The sequence below is a fragment of the Loxodonta africana genome, chromosome 27, assembly GCF_030014295.1.
Source record: "Loxodonta africana isolate mLoxAfr1 chromosome 27, mLoxAfr1.hap2, whole genome shotgun sequence".
NCBI lineage: Eukaryota > Metazoa > Chordata > Mammalia > Proboscidea > Elephantidae > Loxodonta > Loxodonta africana.
Window position 1 is genome coordinate 18,893,149 of NC_087368.1, and position 21,941 is coordinate 18,915,089.

The following is a 21,941-nucleotide window of genomic DNA, read 5'->3' on the forward strand; positions in this document are numbered from 1 at the left end:
TTCAGTATTGCAACTCCAGGCTTGAATTTTCTCCTCAGTTCTTTCAGCGTGAGAAATGCTGAGCATGTTCTTCCCTTTTGGTTTTCTATCTCCAGCTCTTTGCACATGTCATCATAATACTTTACTTTGTCTTCTTGAGCTACCCTTTGAACTCTTCTGTTCAGGTCTTTTACTTCATCATTTTTTCTTTCACTTTAGCTCTCAATGTTCAAGAGCAAGTTTCAAAGTCTCTTCTGACATCCATTTTGGTCTTTTCTTGCTCTCCTGTCTTTTTCATGACCTCTTGCTTTCCTCATGCATGGTGCCCTTGATGTCATTCTACAACTCATCTGGTCTTTGGTCATTAGTGTTCATCACAGCACGTCTATTCTCAAGCCGGTCTCTAAATTCAGGTGGGGTGTACTCAAGGTTGTACTTTGGCTCTCGAGGACTTGTTCTAATTTTCTTCAGTTTCAACTTGTACTTGCATATGAGCAACTGATGGTGTGATCTGCACTTGGCCCCTGACCTTGTTCTGACTGATGATATTGAGCTTTTCCATCATCTCTTCCATGGATGCTCTTGATTTGATTCCTGTGTATTCCACCTGGCAAGGTCCATGTGTATAGCCACCATTTACGTTGGTGAAAAATGGTATTTGCAATGAAGAAGTTGTTGGTCTTGCAAAATTCTGTCATGTGATCTCCAGCATCATTTTTGTCACCAAAGTCATGTTTTCCAACTACTGCTCCTTCTTTGTTTTCAACTTCGCATTCCAATCACCGATAATTATCAATGGACCCTGATTGCATGTTTGATCAATTTCAGACTGCAGAAGCTGGTAAAAATCTTCAATTTATTCATCTTTGGCATTAGTGGTTGGTGTGTAAATTTCAGTAATAGTCGTACTTCAGGATAGATCTTGAAATGTTCTTTTTAACAATGAATGCAATGCCATTCCTCTTAAAGTTGTCATTTCTGGCATAGTAGACCATATGTTTGTCTAAGTCAATATGACCAATACCAGTCCATTTCAGCTCACTAATGCCTAGGATATCAATGTTTATGTGTTCCATTTCACTTTTGATGATTTCCAATTTCCCTAGATTCATACTTCGTACATTCCATATTCTGATTATTAAAGGATTGTTTGCAGCTGTTTCTTCTCATTTTGAGTCGTGCCACATCAGCAGATGAAGGTCCTAGAAGCTTGACTCCATCCACATCATTAAGGTTGACTCTACTTTAAGGAGGCAGCTCTTCCCCAGTCGTATTTTGAGTGCCTTCCAGCCTGAGGGGCTCGTCTACCAGCACTAGATCAAATAATGTTCTGCTGTTATTCATAAGGTTTTCACTGGCTATTGCTTTTCAGAAGTAGACTGCCGGGTCCTTCTTCCTAGTCTTAGCCTGCATGTTCACCTGAAACCTGCCCGCCATGGGTGGCCCTGCTAGTATTTGAATACCAGTGGCATAGCTTCCAGCATCACAGCAACACACAAACCCCCACAGTATGACAAACTGACAGGCGAGTAGGGGACTTGCCCTTTAATGTTATATAAATTTGCCCTGACTTTGAAATGATTGAACCAACCCCTACTTGCAATAAATTTTTTTATCACAATCACTTTCACTTGCTGCAGGTGCAGATTTTAAATCATTGAACAGGCTTAGAGCCCTTACTTGCACTAAACCAAAAACCCACTGCCGTCGAGTCAGTTCTGACTCATAGCAACCCTATAGGACAGAGCAGAACTGCCTCATAGAGTTTCCAAGGAGTGCCTGGTGGATTTGAACTGCCGACCTCTTGGTTAGCAGCTGTAGCACTTAACCACTGTGCCACCAGGGTTTCCTTACTTGCACTGAAAAAAAAAAACACTAAAGTAAGGCTAAATAAGAACTGTATGCACTTGTTCCGACCTGCTTACAAATTTGACTTAAAGACACATGGAATGGATCTCATTCGTCACCAGGGACTGCCCGTGTATACTTTAATATGCTCATTTCCTGCAATCCTTTTTATTGACTTTCTGCCGTCTTTAATAGACTGAGTTTTTCACAAAGAAAGGGGTACTTGTCTTTCATATGCTCGTCGATTTGCATGTAGCGTTGCTCAAAAATGTCTGCTGGACGAAGGAATTAAAGAATAAATAGAAAAGCTTTCTTTTAGCTTCTGCTCTTTTCAATACAAGCAGAATATCTTATGCCCAAGTATCTCTAGTCAGTGATGTCTAATAAAAATAGGTGAGCCACATGTGTAACCTTTCATTTCCTAAGGAGCCACATTTGAGAAAGGTAAAAAAAACACATACAATTAATTTTAATAATATATTTTATTTAATTCGGTATATCTAAAAGATTATCATTTCAACATATAGTCAGTATTTTTAAATTATTACTCATATATTGTACATTTTTTCATGCTTAGAAATCCAGTGTGCATTTTACACACACATCACATCTCAATTCCGACCAGTCACATTTCAAGTGCTCAATAGCTACATGTGGCTAATTGCTATTGTATTGGACAGTACAGTTCTAGATATTGCTTCAAAATATGAAGTTAACATTTTTCTTTAAAAAATCTCTAAGTCTGGGTTTTCCAATCCAAGACCTTTCTAAGGAGCAAGAGAGTTTCAGGCACAATGATTTAGGTCAGAGTTTCTCAACAAAGACACTTGACATCTTGGGTTGGATAATTCTTTGTTATGTGTGAGGGGCTGTCCTGTGCATTGTAGGATATTTAGCAGCAACCCTGACCTCTACCCACTAAATGCCGATAGCACCCCATCCCCCAAGTAATGACAACCTAAAATGTCTGCAGCTCATTGCCATTGAGTCATTCCAACTCATAGCGACCCTATAGTAGAACTGTCCCTCAGGGTTTCTAAAGCTATAAATCGTTACGGAAGCGGGCTACCACATCTTTTCTCCTGGGAGTGGCTGATAGGTTTGAACTGTTGACCTTTCAGTAAGCAGCCCAGTGCTTAACCACCGTGCCTCCGGACATTGCCAAATGTCCCCTGAAGGATAAAATCACCTCAATTCAGAACCATTGATTTAGATAATCCTTTTCAACTTTGGGAAGCAGGGACATTTGGGCTCCTGCAGTCATGGAGGCTTATCTCTATGAAAATTGTCAGTCACAGAGGGAACCCCATGCCAGATGGGCCTTGTTCTGGAAGTTCTTTCTTTGCTGCTCTCCCAAGAGCATTCACACTTTCCCACCTCTGGCCTTCACAGGTCACTCCATTTGGTTTGAGTGGCATTTGTACACCAGAGAGGGCCTTTTCCTAGGCTTTTGTCTGACATTACATGTAGCTATTCAAGATTTCTTGCTTTCCTGCAACAGGAATTGATTCTAGGTAAATAGAAGAGGAATTAGAAGGTTATCAGGAAGCTCACAAGAAACCAGGCTCAGAAAATAGTTAAAAATCAAGAGAATCTCTCTCAGTCACAGAACCAATCCATGCCGGGAGGAATCTGATAAGGACGCACCTATTGGGGCCACAATTACTATACTCTTTGGCCACCTTTGGATACTTGAACCATCCCCCCATCCTCCATCATTATCAACATTTTCCAGTCTCACTGTGATTTTGTATCATTTCCTCCATTGCAATATCTAATCGATTTCAGTTACACCTACTAGCCCTTGCATATAGAATGCAGGAAACCTTGGATGTGATCAAACAACCCTTGGTGCAGACTCAGAGGACACTTGATCCATCCTTACTGCCTCTATGTACCTTTCTCCTGGAGATTTACACTCCAAGCTGCTGTTGTTGCTTTCTATTCAAAATCTACACTGGATGCACATTGATCTCTAAATGCTAGAAAGTTTCAACCAGGAATTCAAATCACCAAAGGTGCCATCCTTTCTTTCTTGACCCTCTTCTTTTCCTTCCAGAAGAGTCATCACTCATGGCCCTGGAATCGACCTTCCCCACTGCATGGATTCTTTCTTTTCTGGGCTTTACCAGCCTATGCCTACTTGCTAGGTTTTTTCTTACAATTACTAAGTAATAGCAAGCAAGCGCAGTGGCTAAGTTGATTAATTGTAATGACACTGCAGTACTATATCCCTGTTTTGCCTTCATTCATTCATTTACTCAACAGACATTCGTTGACTGTTCACCATGTACTAAACTCAGTGCCAACCACTGCAGATGCAAAATGACAAAAAAAAAAACTTAAAATCCACAGCCATTGAGTTGATTCCGACTCATAGTGACCCTATAAGACAGAGTAGAACTGCCCCATAGGATTTCCAGGGAGTGGATGGTAGATTCAAAGTGCCAACCTTTTGGTTAGCTGCTGAATGCTTAACTACTTCGCCACCAGGGCTCCAGTAAGGGAAACAGACAGTAATCAAATAATCACACATAGAAATGCCAAGTCACAATCAGAACAAATATATGAAGGAGAGGTATATGTCATGTGAAATTCTATATTCAGGAGGCTTATTAGAATGTTTAATAGTCAGGAAGTCAGTGAAGGTTTGTTTACCTGAGGAAATGACACTAGAGGGGAACTGTGGGATGAGTAGACATGAACTAGTTGGAGGGGGTATGGAGGAGCATTCCATGAAAAATAAACAGCACGTGCAAAGGCCCAGCAACAGGAAGAAGCATTATGAATTCAGGGAATAAAAAAGCCAGTGAGACTGAGAAGAAAGCATACGTATTTACCTCTTGAATAGCCAGCTTTGTTCAATCAGACATATGTGAAGGTGAGAGTTGTGAATAGCCAAGGAAAGAAGTCATTTCACTGATTATAAGAATTTGGTTGAAGATGACTTAAGGAAGTGACCAACTGAGACACTCCCTCTGTCTTAGGCTGTGTCCCCTAGAGAAGCAAAACCAGTAGAGTGTATAAATATACATATAGAGAGAGATTTATAACAAGGAAACAGCTCACGTGATTGTAGAGGCTGGAATGTCCCAAGCCCATGGACCAGGATAGAGGTCTTTCCCAATTCACGCAGCCACAGAAGCTCGCGAACCCAAGATTGGCAGGCTGGAGAGGAGGGCTCCCGCTCACAGGCTGTGAAGGTCGATAAACCCCAAGATCAGCATGCGAGACTGCAAGGTTTCCGCTGATTCACATACCTGCAGGTGCTGGGGAACCCAAGATTGGCAGATCGGGGAGCAGGACTCTTGCTTGCAGATTGTGGAGATTGACGAATCCCAGTATTGACACGTAAGCTGCTAGCTTAAGTCCCAAAAACCAGAAGTCAGACAACAAGAGACACCTGCTGGATCCAGAACAAGCCAAAAGCCTCGGCAAGGTGAGCAGGAAGAAAGTAGGCAGCAAAGGGAGGAGAGATGAAGGCTAAGGGGGCAGTGAGCCACTACAGGCCACGGCCCACCAGTACCATTCAGCAGATTCCATCATGGGGGTGATCACATATCAAATTTCAACAGGGGAAGTGATCACAACGTTATACAACCACCAAAGCACTGAGAATGCTGGCCCAACCAAGTTGACACACAGTCTTAACTATCACACCCTCTCACTGAACCCAGTCACAATTTGAAAGAGAGGTCCCAGAGGTGGCTCATGAACTGGTTTCATTTGTAATTTATGGAAAAGCAAAAGATCTTGGTGCACCCACACATGGGAACAAAATTTCCTCTGAGTTCAGTTGCTATGACATGCTGATTTCCACCTACATCACCTGAGAAAGGGAACTCAGTGGGGTCTTCTAATGACTTGCTGTCACCTCCTGCCAGCCCTCTGAGCCCACCAAGTATGAATTTGATACCAGAATGGTGGGTGTTTAACTGAAACTGAAGAAAAATTTGCTACTAAAAAATCAGTTTCTGAGACAGCTGTTAGAGAAACTGAGTCAGCCTTTCACTTGAATGCCTGTGAAGAAGGACCTAGCCAAAAGGTCTTTCTGGAAAGAAGTACCTAGCCAAAGTACCTGGCTTAGTATAAGTGATTTGACACCCATTGGGGAAAGATCCAGACCTTCCCTTTTAATAAGTGTGTAAGAAAAATTCAGCAGTTGACAAACAATGGGATCATGCTCATGCTGTTGAAGCCCTGCTTTTAAGCTGCATTTTATGTGATGTGCAGCCTTCCTAGAAACTCTCCTTTCAAATCATCTCTCTCTTTATCAGAGTTATCACTAGCCCAAACACCAACACTAGGCAAACTGAAAATATACTTCCCTTCTTCAAGATAGGATAGCAAGATTTCGTCTTGCTTACTTTGGACACGTCATCAGGAAAGACCAATCCATAGAAAAATGTGGCTGGCTCATAGGACCCAGCCCAGAATAAAGCAAAGCAGCTTTGTCTCAGGTGGAACAGCAGCTCTGCTGCTTCACACCTGAACAGCTGAAAACAAGGTTGAAAGAATGCAAGGCACGGCCAGTTTCCTTTCTTCACTTACACCTCCTTAGCGCAGCTGTCCTCCCTGGTCATAGTGTTGTGATATTAGAACCAGACTCACTTCCCTAAATGCTGGGCCCGCCACCTATCTTGGCCTGAGAAAAGTGGGCTCTGTGGAAACAAAAATAAGCAGCTGTTTGAGTCTCATTTGAAGCAGGAAATTCCACTTTGATGCTACCAGACTATTTTCTATGATTAAAAAAAGAGAGAAGAAGAGCGTTGCCTCTGTGAGGCTCCTGCTGCTAAAGGTCAATGACCCTGCTGCTTTTGAGACAGATTTTCATATTTGAAAGAATTTGTCACTCTCCAACCTGGATCTACCTCTTGGAAAGAGGAAGAGCCTGGAAGTTTCTGATAAAGAAACAACTGGAAAATTAAGGATGACATGTGACACCTTTTGCTGTCTGTCTCACTTGTGGATTCTAAAGTCCTGCTTGTAGGGACAATCAAAGACAGACAGATCGAGCTAGAAATAGTGCACAGAGTAAGAAGTGAGAGAAGAAAAAACAGTGAAAGAGAGGGCAATGAAAGCAATTCAGAGGGAGATGATGAAACATTGTGAGGGAAGGAGGAGGGCAGAGACAGAAAGATGAAGGCAGGAGCCAAGAATGAGAGAAGTAAACAGGGACAGAGACAGAGAAAGACAGAGAGGGACTGGGGGAGAAAAAAAAAAAAAATGATAATAATCCGTATAGCTAGAAAAGAAAAGGACACCTGTAGTGGGCAAAAGATAAATATGAAAGAAAGAAGACTCCTTCAACAAGACTCTGTTGAGCATGGGAACTGTGAAGATAAATCAATGAAATAAGCCACTGCAATAAAGAGCAGTGATATGCAAAATAGAGTGCTCTCTGGGAAGACTTACCTAGCAAAAGTACCTGGCTTAGTATAAGTGATGTGACACCCACTGGGGAAAGATCCAGATCTTTTCTTTTAATAAGTGTGTAAGAAAATTATAGTTCTGCAGTTTGCAAACAATGGGATCATTCTCACACCGTTAATGCCCTGCTTTTAAGCTGCATTTTATCTGATTTGCAGCCTTCCTAGAAAGCCTCTTTTGAACTCTTCTCTCTCTTTATCAATAAAAATATACTTCCCTTCTTCAAGACAGGATGGCAAGACCTTGTCTTGCTTCCTTTGAACACATCATCAGGAAAGATCAGTCACTAGTAAAGGACATAATGTTAGGTAAAGCAGAGGACTCAGTGAAAATGAGGGAAACAATGAGAGGGATTGGCACAATAACCTCAACAATGGGCTCAAACATATCAAAAATCATGGAGATGGCACAGGACTGGGTAATATTTCATTCTGTTATACGTAAGGTTACCATGAATCGCAAGCAGCTTGATGGCAGCTAACAACAACAAACTGGAAAATTGTCGTAATGGGTTGGTTTTCTCAGAACAAAATGCTTTACTGTCATCTTCCAGAAATTGTTAAAATATTTATATTATGCGTCCGTTGTCTATGGTAACCCATGAGATGCTTGCTCATATGTAGGGTCCCGACTACACAACCATGCTCAGCAGCCCTACCCTGAATGCCAATACACACCTCTCCCCTAGGCCAGAGATTCAGAATTAAAATAAAGGAAATGTTTCTACAGCATTCTTGTTCAGGGCCTATAAGCTAGAAGCCTATAGGTTGATGTGCCCCATACTATGCTTGCTTTTGTCTACAACTTTGAAAAATCAAAGCAATTAAACTGAAAATCCAGATTTGTAGCTTCTCTTGAAAAATCAGCAACTCTGATTAATTCTTTTTCCCATGTTGGAATAACTGGCTGGAGCAGAGCAACTGTGCCACTCATAGTCTCAAGACTACCCCTCTTTTCATTCTCCACCATTCCTTATGCTCCAGAACACTGAGGCCCAAGGATTACTTACCATTCATCATAACTCTTCCACTATTGCCTTGTTTATATTTGATCTCCTTCTCCTATTTGCATTTCCTGCCTGGCCCCTATTTGGAAACGAATCTAAAGCTAGGCTGTCTACAAGGGAAAGATTAGTCCAAAGGACTAAGGGACCAAACTACCACAGCCTCTACCAGACTGAGTCTAGCACAACCAGATGGTGCCCCGCTACCACCACCAATTGCTCTGACAGGGATCACAATAAAGGATCCCAGACAGAGCTGGAGATAAATGCAGAACAAAATTCTAACTCACTCACACACAAAAGACCAGACTTACTGGTGTGACAGACACTGGAGGAACCCTGAGAGTATGGCCTCCGACACCCTTTCAGCTCAGTAATGAAGTCAGTCCTGAGGTTCACCCTTCAGCCAGGATTACAGAGGCCCATAAAACAAAATTAAGCTAAATGGGCACACCAGCCCCAGGGCAAGGAAGAGAAGGCAAGAGTAGACAGAAAAGCTGGTAATGGGGAACACAAGGTTGAGAAGGGGAGAGTATTGACATGTTGTGGGGTTGGCAACCAATGTCACAAAACAATATGCGTATTAATTGTTTAATGAGAAACTAGTTTGCTCTGTAAACCTTCATCTAAAGTACAATAAATAAATAAATAAAGCTATGCTGTCTAATACAGTAGCCACTAGCCACGTTACTATATACATTTAAATTAAAAAGTTAAATAAAATTAAAATTTCAGTTCCTTAGTTGCACTACCCACATTTCAACATTTCAGTAGCTACATGTGGCTAGTGGCTACCATATTGAACAGTGCAGTTACAGAATGCTTCCATCATTGCAGAAAGTTCTATGGAACAGTGCTATCTAGAGAAGGAAGAAGGGCTGAAAGCAACATTCTGCCCAAATGTCCCCTGTCTACTAGATCCAGGAGATGTTAGTAGGTGTTCCATGGTCATATAACTGTGGAAAACATTGTATATATTAGTTTCCTGTGATGGCTGTAACAAATTGACACAAACCTGGTGGCTTGGAAAAAAAAAAAAATGAATTTATTCTCGTACAGTTCTGGAGATCAAAAATCCAAAATGCGTTTCTTTAGGGCTAAAATCAAGATGTTGATAGGGCTGCATTCCTTTCAGAAAGCTCTAGGAGAGAATCCATTTTCTTGCCTTGGCTCCTGGCCCCCTTCTATCTTCAAAGCCTGCAATGGCTGGTCGAATCCTTTTCACATCACATCACTCTGAAATTAATTCTTCTTCTGCCTTCCTCTTCCACTTTTAAGGACTCTTATGATTACTTTTGGTCACCTGGATAATCTAGGATAATCTCCCCATCCCAAGGTGAACTGATTAGCAACCTTAATTCCATATACAACTTTAAGTCTGTCTTGCCATGTAACATAACACATACAATTAGAGGAGATCTCCCTTGGACACCAACTGAAATGATAACCTTGACTGGAAGAATCAGCCTAAAGCTGATTCCTATGAGGCTGAAGTCAAATGTACACCCCATTTTCTAACTTCTCCACCATTTCTAACATCAGCCATTTCCCCCACTGGGGAAACTCTTCTATATTGGGTTTGATAATTCATTGCAACGATCACAGAGAAGTCACGGAAACCCCTTATCTGTAATAACAACTTTAATATAATAGAGAAGCATATAAATATATGAATAGGGTGAGGTTGGGGTGGTGGTCCCAGCACACAGCCTCAACATATCAAGGGAATCTGCTTATACCTCAAAGGGGACCTGCTTACCCTTCCTGAAAACTAGTGTTCGTTCTCACCCATCAGGAAACTTTCAAACAGGAAACACAATGATGCTACTGGCAGCCTCAGCTATTGGCTGCCCTTCTCAGCTGGCTCCTGGCTCCTCCTGGCCAGCTTCAGGACAGCATTCAGATGGCCCCTGCTCTGTAGGTGACCCCTTGCTGGGGTGCCCCAGCTCTCAGAATGGCACAGCTCTAGCGTGAACATTTGTACTGTGCTGCCACCCTCCGGGTCTGCTCGTTTTCTCTGCCCCTTCTGGTACCATTGTAGCCCCTACCTTAGTCACCATTGCAGGTTTACCCCAGTCTGGGAGGGTCATTGCACAGGGCCCCCACATCAAAAGGATGTGTTTCTGTCTTGGCTCTATTGAGCAGAAGGCCTCACCTGAGCCTTTGTGTTCTAGGATTTTTATCAGTCACCAGGCAGTCCCCCAAGCCAATCCAGGTAAATGTCACTCTGTTGGGCCCCCAGGCAATCCTGGTAAAGATCAGACTGGGTGGGGCTCCCTAGCCAATCCTAATAAATGTCAGCCTACCAGGGTTCAGGGACAAGGACCAAAAGTCTAAACTGCTTTTTGATAAAGTTAATTCCATACCATTGCAGATGAGGACATCTTTGGAAACCATTTTTCTGGCTATCACACTGTGTTAAAATTCAGCAGGAGTCTCTATAGCAGGACTTCAATGAAGTTTTAGTATCCAAAGAACAATGTGAATTTCTAGGACACCTACCGGATACAATGTTTGCCAAATCTGTTTCATCATAGAACTTTTTTACAAGGAACATTTATTACAGTGTTTCAAGGAACAGAACTTGGAAAACGCCAGCTGGAAGTCAAAAAGAATAACTCAGAAAGGAGTAATCTTTCCAATTAAAAAACATTATAATACTAGGGCTATCTCTGAAGAGCATACGTAAATTGCTTTGCAGGTATTTACAGAGTCCCACTGAGTTCCTGTTCCTTTAAGCAGGAAACAGAAGGAGCCCTGGTGGTACAGTGGTTAAGAGCTTTGCTGTTTACCAAAAAGAAGGCAGTTCACGTCCACCAGCCGCTCCTTGGAAACCCTATGGGACAGTTCTACTCTGTCCTCTAAGGTCAATATGAGTTGGAATGGACTGGATAGCAATGGGTTGGGTTTTCTGGGTTTTTTTTTTTTTCAGTTGGAGAAGGTAGAAATGAGCTAGCCACATGAAATGATTATTGAGTCTGCTTAGTCTGTGTTGTATATACATTCAAGGACATGTTTTCTGCCTGGGCCCCACAGTCCCAACTTGTTATTACAATAGCATGGGACATTAAGACTATAATGGAACTTTGAGATTATCTAACCCAACCACCTTTATTTTACAGTGTGAAGGAAGAAAAGGCGTGAGGTATTACTTTGTCCTACGTCATGTAGCTAGTAGGTATCAAAGGACTGATTGTTGTTAGTTGCCATCAAGTCATTCTGACTCAAGATGTCCCTATGTGTGTAGAGTAAAATTGCTCCGTAGGGTTTTCAGAAGCAGATCGCCAGGCCTATCTTCAAAGCACTTCTGGGTGGGTTTGACCCACCATCCTTTCAGCTAGTAGTTGAGCACTTAACTGTTTGTGTTACCCAGGGACTCCCAGGTTTTCATATTTCCAAATAAATAATCTTCCCAGCCTACAAAGGCGCATTTCTACAAAATGTAGAAAAGCTAGTCCTCTAAGTTGTTTGAAACTGAACACCTAAATTATGACCTTTGTCCTCTCTAGCGATTAAGAAATAAAACCATTAAAAAAAAAATGCCTTCATTTGCCATCTAGTCGATTATGACTCATAGCAACCCTATAGGACAGAGTAGAACTGCTCCCATAGAGTTTCCAAGGAGCATCTGGTGGATTCAAACTGCTGACCTTTTGGTTACCGGCCGTAGCTCTTAACCACTATGCCACCAGGGTTAATCAGACAAAAGTCAATGTCATTTTGCTATTGGTTCCCTGTCTCAGGAATTTCCCAGTAACTCACCCAGAAACTTCAGATTTGACTTCCCTGCCCATATGGACAAGGTAACAGAAAGGATAAAGCTCTTTCCCCAAACTTTCTATCAAAGTTCTTTGGTTGGGCCTGTTCTTCATGAAGAAGCCAAAAGAGTGCTACAAAAAGGATGAGATTAGACAGAGTTGATGAGGTAAGGAGTTAGGAGATAAAAACATGAATAAGTGGATCATTTATTTCTGAGGATGACAGAGGAGGATAAATGATTTTGTGCTCTGCTTCCCAGCTTTAAGTGGGAAATTAATCTACTGTTGACATGTCTTTACCAGGTCAAGTAATATCTGTAAAATGTGTGCCACGTAAGTGGGACCCATCCCATTTCATTTCTAACAAAGAGTTTGTGGTGGATTTGAAATCTTTTAATGTTAACCAATAATTTTGTTATTTTAACTTTTTTTTTTTTTTTCAGGTTTGTAACTGTTTTATTGGTGTCACAGTTCAAGTCTACCAGGTGCTCCTTGGAAACCCTATGGGGCAGTTCTACTCTGTCATATAGGGTCACTATGAGTCAGAACCAACTCGATGGCAATGGGTTTGGTTTTTGGTTTCTGCAGGGAAAAAAGATTAATTATATTATGAGTGTTTACCTTGGAAATGAAATGAGAAATATTCACGAAGTAAGCCATTCCTAAGTTGAGGGAGATAGTTGATTTTCGGTTAATTCTTACTCTTGGAATGATAAAAATACACAGAATATTCCATTCTTTGCATATTTTGGGTTGATGAAAATAACTTAGACTTTGTGAAAGATCCCACAGGCATTCAAATTAATTTTATGGAACTTAGAGTTTGTGTGATGAGGTTAACTATGAATGGAGAAGAGTTAGTCTATTTTCTAAACATGGCCTGAATTCTTCTCTCACTCACTAGAACCAAGGCAGCATTGACCTCTCTCTCACAAGATTCCAGAAGAGAGGCATTGACTTCAATGAGGTTGGAGGAGACAGGCTGCAATACTGGAGAAGTCCCTGGCCCAGTACAGTGGGGGTGCTGCATTAATTAATCTTTGAAATCTTTACCTCTGTAAAATATAGGCAGTCTTGGGGAGGCAGAGATGAACATCAGAGATAGTGCCTAGATTTTCAGTCCCCCGCTTTAAATTGCTCATCTTGTCACAGAATGAGTGAATGAAAGATAAGGCCAGAAAAGAATCCAGGGGCTCAGGGATGCCTCCTGGGCTCCTGCTTTTATATATATAAAGTCTAAACGAATTCAGAATATTACTATTCCTATATTTTTATAACCTGCTTTTTACATTTGATTATTAAGAGTATCTTTCCACGTCAATAAACATATCTACATCATCAACAGCTGAATAGATTTCTAGAACATAAGATGTATCAATATTATTTAATCACTGATTTTTAGACCTATTGTTTGCAAATTTTCACTACTATAAACGGTACTGAAATGAAGATCTTAGTCATTAAAGTCTTTTCTTTGGATATCTTTTGAATCTTTTCCGTAGGGTGGATTCCTAAAAGTGAAGTCATTATATCAAAGGGTATGCAGATTTGGATGCACGGTGCTAAATTGCCACCACCCTCCTCCCCACCCACCAAAGACTATATCAGTTTACATTCCCATAAGCACTGTGTGAGAGTGTCCATTTCCCCACATCCATACCAACACTGGATATTAGGATCCTTTGTACTATTTTCCAATTTTAGGTGTTAAACCCTTTGTCAGTCGAGTCAATTCCAACTTATAGTGACCCTATAGGGCAGAGTAGAACTGCCCTATGGTTTCCAAGGGGCAGCTGGTGAATTTGAACTGCCGACCTTTTGGTTAGCAGCTGAGCTCTTAATCACTGCACCACCAAGGCTCTTTATGGGTGTTATGTAGCCTCTTATTCTAGATTGTATTTATAAATTGGTTATCGATGAAGTTAATTATTTTTTCCATACATTTATAAGCTATTTCTACTGTCTGTTTTGTGAATTACCTGCTTATATCCTTAGCCTGGTTGTCACGAACCTTAAAACCTTGGCCATTCACATTACGAGCTGAAGCACTCAATCAAAGCATTTATAAAATCTGAGCTACAATTTTAGTGTTGAAGTTTTGGAAGGTATATTAACATAAGAATAAACTGTACTGGGTGTATTTGCATACTTCTGATTTTCCAAAGATTCTGGAGGCTTGGGATAATGAAGATCTGAGATACAAAAACAACTATCACATAAGACAAAAACACAGAGAAGGGGTGAAAAACAATTCCAGTTTAGTAGGTGTTTTAGATGCTGTTGGGGCTCCTCCCTATGACATTTACTCAGTTCCAGCTGCTGTGAGTATTGGCTCCACAGATGCCCCTTCTCCTAAAAATTGCCCTCTGTTGATGGAAGCCACATGGTTGGGAAGCTTACGTACCAACCCCCAAGACAGTCTACAGCTGATGACCAGTTGGTATGAGGGCACAAAGAGCTGAGCCCCTCGTCTCACAGAGGGAAAACTCTTTGGTGTGGCTTGTGCTCCACAAGTGCCATTGAATCAGGGCTAGGTGAAACTTTTCCTATGATAGCAAGCTTGTTAGGCTGTTTCTCCTTCGCTAACCTGCTACCCTCACTCACTTACAGATTCACCCTAAGAACATGCCCACCATAAATCATGTGCACCTGAATCCCTGCCTCAGGCTCTACTTCTAGGAAGCCCAAATAAGATAGAAAGATTTAGGAAGACTTCATGGAAGACGTGACCTTTCAGTGGTACATTATTATATGGGTGATATTTTAATGTTCAACGGATAGAAAAACACATGAGCATTTCAGGTAGATAGAATGGGTAAAGAAAAAAGAGGCACACTTGGGGATTATCAGGTGCTTTTTCATGTGGCTAGAATATAAGAAACATGGAGGGACAGAAGAGAGACAATCTTTAGACATGACAGACTGAAGGCCAGTCAGGAGGTTAATGCAATAGTCTCATTTAGGGCTGATAAGTGCCTGGACTTCAGCAATTAACACTCAGCATCCAATCCCCTAGCAACACTTCAGTAATCACCACTGAGCCTTGGGAAATTATGTGGAATACTAGGGAAAGATAGGCTAAAGGTGGTTAAATGCGTTTTGATACGGCGTAGAAAGAGATTATAAGCTAAATTTCAACTTTAAAACGCACTAACCTATAGCAAAACCACATTACTCATCACTGGAACTTTACCAAAAGTATAGTCAAAAAGATAAAGCATAAAGTGAAAACAAGGAAAGAGAAGAGCCTGCCAACTCAGCAAGGTTTGACAGGTATTCAAGAATTTAGGCTAATGAATTGACCACATGGTTGATGAATTAAGACAATAGTCTGGTTTGGAACAAAGTACACCTGCTATCCAAGTTGTGGAAGGTGGTGATGAAAAGCAAGAGAGACATTGTAATTGAAGTTGAGATTAAAAATCATAAAAAGCACTTGGAAAAGAAAAAAATGATAGTATTAAGCAAATGGCAAGCACAACAAATTTGATGACCATCCCACAATAGAATAAGACCTGGATAATTTATAAGTCTGCCAAAAAATTGTATGACCTTCAAGTTTTTTAAAGAAAACTATTTGAAAAGGATTATAGAAGCTGGCAGCAAGTGGGCTGGAGATATATTCGCTACCCACCACAACCTAAGCAAGTACTCTTTGAGACAGGCTCTACCTCCAGAGGCTAAACTTATTCATATTTTCCAAAGAAAGGTTATTACTTCAATAACACAAATACACTCTAGTAGGCTTATTGAAATATTCTGATAATGTGCAACAATGCAGGTAGGAACACTTAGTCCAAGAAGCATGGATATGGTAAATCAGACATACTTCGAATGTCCTGGCACTTCTTCAGCCTCTGTAACTCGACCAAAATAGAAGCAATTCTACCATTTCGGTTTTCCCAAAGACAAGATAGTGTAGGGGGAAATGCACCATCTTAAACCTGGGTCCTGGCTCTCTTTCTGTCACTAACCAGCTGTGTGACCTCATGAAAAGTCATAACCTCTCTAGACCTCTGTTCTCTTATCATGAAAGAGACCGCACAAGGGGTTGTATCCAACTCTAACATGCTATTCCTCTATTTTAAAGTATGCAGAAGCCATTCATTCTCTCGTGACAAAATATGATGAATCAGTATGTACCACATAGCAATCAGCTCTATTGATGGCTGTGTCAACTGGTTTGACTTGCAAGTATTTCATATAAACATAGTTTCCATTGCTACTGAGTACTACTTCTCTCTGACTTGGAATCAGCCCCACTGATGATGGATTATTAGATTTCCTCTGCATTACTAAATAACCAGTTAGCCCCTAAGACTGTGTGGTCTAGTGCGAAGAACATGGTATTGCGATGCAGAGGCCCGGAAATCCAATTCCTGCCTTATTACTACTGAATTTCATCAGAGCTTGGGAAAGTCATTTAACTTCGAATGAAGAGTATCCATAATTGACTTGTCTCCTTCATAATGTTATCAGGGTTCAATGATATGTAAGAGAGAGCCATTTGAAAATGCTGTATGTGGTAAGCATGGATCTCAGACCATAGACTGAGATATGCCAGGATATGATTTTGTCTCTACAATTGAATTCAATTTCTAATTTTGAACTCTTTTTTTTTTTTTTTTGTTCTACTGGATGTGAGCAATTAATCTCAGTCAATTCAGATCCTTCCCCACTTCTGGTGCATTCGTGCCCCTGTTTCAGAAGGCCTACATGGTGCCAAGACATGGGGGTGCTCTTCATTTGTCACTTGTCCCTGTTAACATGTGCCATGACTGCCCCTCCCAATCTGGTCCCCTCGGTTTATCAGTTCCCTCAGGTCACTACTGCATCCTTCTCTTCACAACTGCAAAGCCACTCCAGGTCTGGCTTTCTCTCATATGCTACCAACCATCCCTTGGACTTATGGAAGTCATTTGGCCGCTTCCCATCCCGAGCTGGGCATGGTAAATATTGATGAAACTGTCTTGGCCTCATTTGCCCAGATACCACTCACAGCTATTTCATCTCTTCTCTTCTAGTGCGTGCTGAGTTCAAAGAAATCTTATGGTTTCTTCTTTACTCCAAAATCTACCTATGAATAAAAACACAATTCTCTTATCTGGGATCTTACCCTAAAACCATTTGGAATGTCTATCATGCTCCCCCTCCACCAAGTCTTTTGTAAAACATAGTGAAAAAGGTATTGTTCCCATCTCTATTATTCTTCAAACTCTTTTTTCTCTCCAGCCTTGGAATATTTATTTAGTGGAGGGGGAGGGAGATGTATTCCTTCCCTTAGTTCTTACGCACGTTTCCAGATCTTGTGTTTGCATCAAATGTAAGGCTTTGAAATGTATGACCCCAGGCTCTTCCATTACAAATGCCCAGGCTTTTGATACTTGGAATATGTTTCTTGGCTCTTCCTTTATATCATCATTCTCATGAAAAAATGGAAGCATCAAGGTCTAATTTGAATGAAGTAAGGGTCAGCAGGTTTAGAGAAAGTATTAGAAAAAAAAACATTATTTAATATATGAGAGTATTATCTAGTTAAATTTTCTAAATGTATCCCTCTCATTTTCACTCTTGCTACTCTGAAACACATTTTCACACAGCAGCCAGAGTGGCCTTTTTGAAGTATTAATCATATTGTGTCACTCATTTGATCAAATTCCTCCAATGGTATACCAAAATCCTAAGGAGATAATTCAAGCTCCATATATAGCCAACAGGGCTCCCAAGGCCCAATGTCTTGTGGATCTGAGTCTCTGTCTCTCTTTAAACTTCCCACATTTTTCCTCTGCCTGATTCAGCCTACACTGGCCATGTTGTTCTTCCCACTGTTCTTAAAAAAAACTCAAGCTTGCTCCTACCTAGGGACCTTTGCCCTTGGAAATTTCTCTGCCTGGAATACTCCCACTGAAATCTGTGAATGCCTTCCACCCTCTTAATTTAGATTTCTTCTCAAATTTACCTTTTAGGATGGTTTTCTCTGATCACCGCAATAAAATAGCCATCCCTTTCACTAACCATCAATGAGCTTTTTCCCTGTACTATATTTTCTTCATAGTACTTATCACCACTTGACATTGTATTGTATTGACATTGTGTTATATTCCATTGAGAATGGAATGATTTGGCATGGGAAGAGGTGTGGCAGTTGAGGTAAGAAAACATGGCAAAAGCACAAAAGTCTAAATAAACACTAAATGCTTGTGAAACAGGGAAAACAGGCTAACAAAATCTAAGTGTCAGGATTAGCGAGCCATCAGAGAGATAGGGTAGGGCTCTATTATAGAGGACTTGTAAAGAAATCTCAATTTGGTTCCAAGTATATAGGGTGCCACTGATAGTTTTGAGGACAGTAGCTGATGAAAAGGTGTTCAAATGTGATAGGTAGGAGTTTACTATCGTGTAAGGACACCCTGCATTTCCTTTGCCCTTCTTACCACTCTTCCCCTAAGAGATTTCTTTTTTATCCCCAGTATTTTTTATAGGACCAGAGATGTCAGGAAAAACTTGTGCAAGAGGGAAAATCAACCTACCCAATTAAAAATTTTGAAAAATGGGGGAAGAGGAGGAGAAATAAAATAATTTCTTTGACTGATTTTGGGGGATAGGGTGAGCATGTGAAAGACTCAGAAGTAGCTGATGACACAAGTGAATGTAGGAGGGGAAAAAAACTATATTCAAACAAATTTAGCACATTTATAACAGACTGGAAATAGGTAATTAAGACATTGTAAGTTGCAGGAATTGGGAAGTGATGGAGGTGCAGGCTGGGAGAAAATGTAAAATTTGAATTTGTTGGTTTTGGGCGATGGTAATACAGCTTTCTTAGTCATCAATATTCCCCTGGACTAGGAGTTTCTCTGCACAGGCATCCCGGATCCAAATGACACGCTTTGCTCCTGGCACTGCTTTCTTGGTGGTGTGAGGCCCCCATCCCAAATTTCAGGATCTCATTTCTTCCCAATCAATGCCCTCACTTTAACTTCAGACGCATCTAAGGTTGGCAATTAAGCTGGCGTTGTAATTCAGCTGCTCTTACAGTAAGAGTCTGGGTTTGGTCTTCAGCAATATCAGCTCTGTTACTATAAGAAATAAGGCTTTCTTTCAAAGCACAAGTAGAAGCTTCAAGGTCATTTATGTGGCACTTGAGCTTTGACTCTGAAGCCCTGGGTGCATTTCTTTCACCAGTTTGTCTAGTGAAAGGAAGACCAACCAACCAGCTTCCTTATACTTTTCATTATGACAAAATTGTAGAAAAGTATCATACATGCAACCACCCAGAGTCTCGTCTTTCACCAGTACCTGATCTATTAGTGGTGATATTTCGCATATTTGAATTGCCGTCTCATGCCATGGATTAGCAGTGCCCTCTTTACTACCTGAAGCACAGTCATCAACATCTTTAAGATTAACCAGACTTGAGGACCAAGTTAGAAAACTCATTCTTACAATTGTATTTCTCTAGAATGACTCTCGTTACCAAGTGGCTTAGGATGGCTTCCCTAGAGAAGCAAAACCAGTAAAATGTATAAATATATATATAGAGAGATTTATAACAAGGAAACAGCTCACCCGATTGTAGAGGCTGGAATGTTCCAAGTCTACGGATCAGGATAGAAGCCTCCCCCAATTCAAGGAGCCACAGAAGCTGGCAAATCCAAGGTTAGCAGGTCAGAGAGAAGGGCTCCCACTCACAGGCTGTGAAGGTCGACTAATCCCAAGATTGGGAAGCAAGACCACAAGGTTTCTCCTGATTCACTTAGCTGCAGGGGCTGGCAAACCCAAGATTGGCAGGTCAGGGAGAAGAACTCTTGGTCGGACGTTGTGAAGTTCGACAAATCCCGACACTGACAGATAAGCTGCTAGCTCAAGTCCCAAGAACTGGAGGTCAGACAAGAGGCAGCTGCTGAATCCAGAACAAGCCAAAAAACCTTGGCAAGGTGAGCAGGAAGGAAGGAGGTGGCAGAGGGCCAACATAGGCCCCTCCCCCGCCAGTACCACTCAGCAGATTCTATCATGGGTTTGATCAAATGTCAGCAGAGACGTGATCACAACATTACACAAATGCCAAAACATTGAAAATCATGGCCCAGCCAAGTTGACACATGATCTTAACCATGATGATAACTAAGTAGAAATATCTGATAAAACAGTTGCTGAACTAAACTTTAGAGATATAGCACTTTGATTTATTAATAGAGTTAATATTTGAGGCCTTGAAAATGGGGCCAATTTTATGGGGAGAAGTCTAAATATTTGAGGCCTTAAAAATGGGGCCAATTTTACGGGGCGAAGTCTAGAGAGAGAAAAGAAGGGAGCAAAGTTTTGAGAAAATGCCCTGGTAAAATGACCACTACTAGGAAACAATGGGAATAAGCAAAATCCACAAAGGAGAAAGAAAAAGGCAGCCAGAGAGGTAAAAGAGGTGACATCAAGAAGTATTGCGGAGCCGTGGAAGGAGACAATGCCAAGAAAATGGTGGGCAGTGACTTTAAGTGACCCAGAGACGTCTAAGAGTAAAGGAAGACCAGAAGAGAGCTACAGATACCTTTGCAAGAACCGTTTCCATTGAGCAGTAGATACACAATCCTGACCATTGAGGTAGAGAAGGAATACTAGCAGTGGATATGACAGTTAAATAAAGTTGCTGAGGTTTTTTTTTTTTCCCCTAAAGAAATATGATTGTGATTATCTTAACTTTGGAAAAAGGTAAGTGAGAGTCTGACTCAAAGTTTTAATTTAGAACATAATTTGAGTAAATGAAAGGAGATAACTCTTTGTGCTAGTCTGTGAGACCTGACCACAAGAGAGTTTACATTCCAGTATTATCAAACTTTGTCTTCTTCAAAAAGATTAAATAGTTAAGAACATAATAATTAAGCCACCACTTCTCTGAACTGGTCCTAGGGGTAAATAATCAATGAAAAATAAATTCCTTCTTCTGCTATGGCAACCTGAGACAAGATTAACCAGTGAGAGATGAAACAGTTCCTGTATCGGATGGACAATGAGGGGAGAGAAATAAATGCAATGTTGTGGTTGCCACAACTCTCTACTTTGCATGCTTCCATGAGCCCAATCCGACACCTTTCTAATTCAGACAGTAGCCTGCCTGATCAAGTTTATCACCTAGGAGTGATCATTAGGACAGCATATAATGCCAGTCACAGCCATCTTGGAGAATACCAAGACTACGAGAATATTCCACCGTAAAGCATTCTTCCAAGGGTACGAGATGGAGGAGAGATGAACAGGTGTCATTATGACATTTTTCCCCTTCCTTTTCTGCCCACTAACTCCAATAAATGTGCATTTTTAAAGTTTCAACATTTAGTGCTAGAATATTCAATTCATTTGGATGACAGAGTAAGTTAAGAGTGACTTTGGTAAGTCGTTTTTTCCTTTAATTCTCTGCCTATTTCAGAAGGCAGAGTGGGTGGGGGGAGAAGATATGTTTTAGCAGTTCATGTCAGATTGGGCCAGTCTAGACTAGGTAGGGCTCAAATAAGCTTGGATATCATCTAGAATCACTGCATTGTTTTCAAGTGGATAAATTCATGCTCAGAAGGATTTTGTGTCTTATCTGAGATCTCACAGTGACTAGAGGTACAGCCAGGGATTGAGCCCTAATTTTCTAACATTAAGGCCAATAGTCAATAAATATTTATTGAGTGCTTAGTTTACGCTAGACAATGTGCTAGGCCCTGAAGATTAAGAGCTAAAAAATACCAGCTGGAATATGGAAAATAAATTGATAACTAGCATAGCCCTTACAATAACACCAAAAAATATGAAATATTTGTAAATCTAGGAAAATATGAGCAAAATCTGCCTGCTGAAAACTGCAAAACACTGATGAAAGAAATCATGGACCTAAGTAAACGGGATAATATATCATGACAACGGATTAAAAGATTCAATATTGC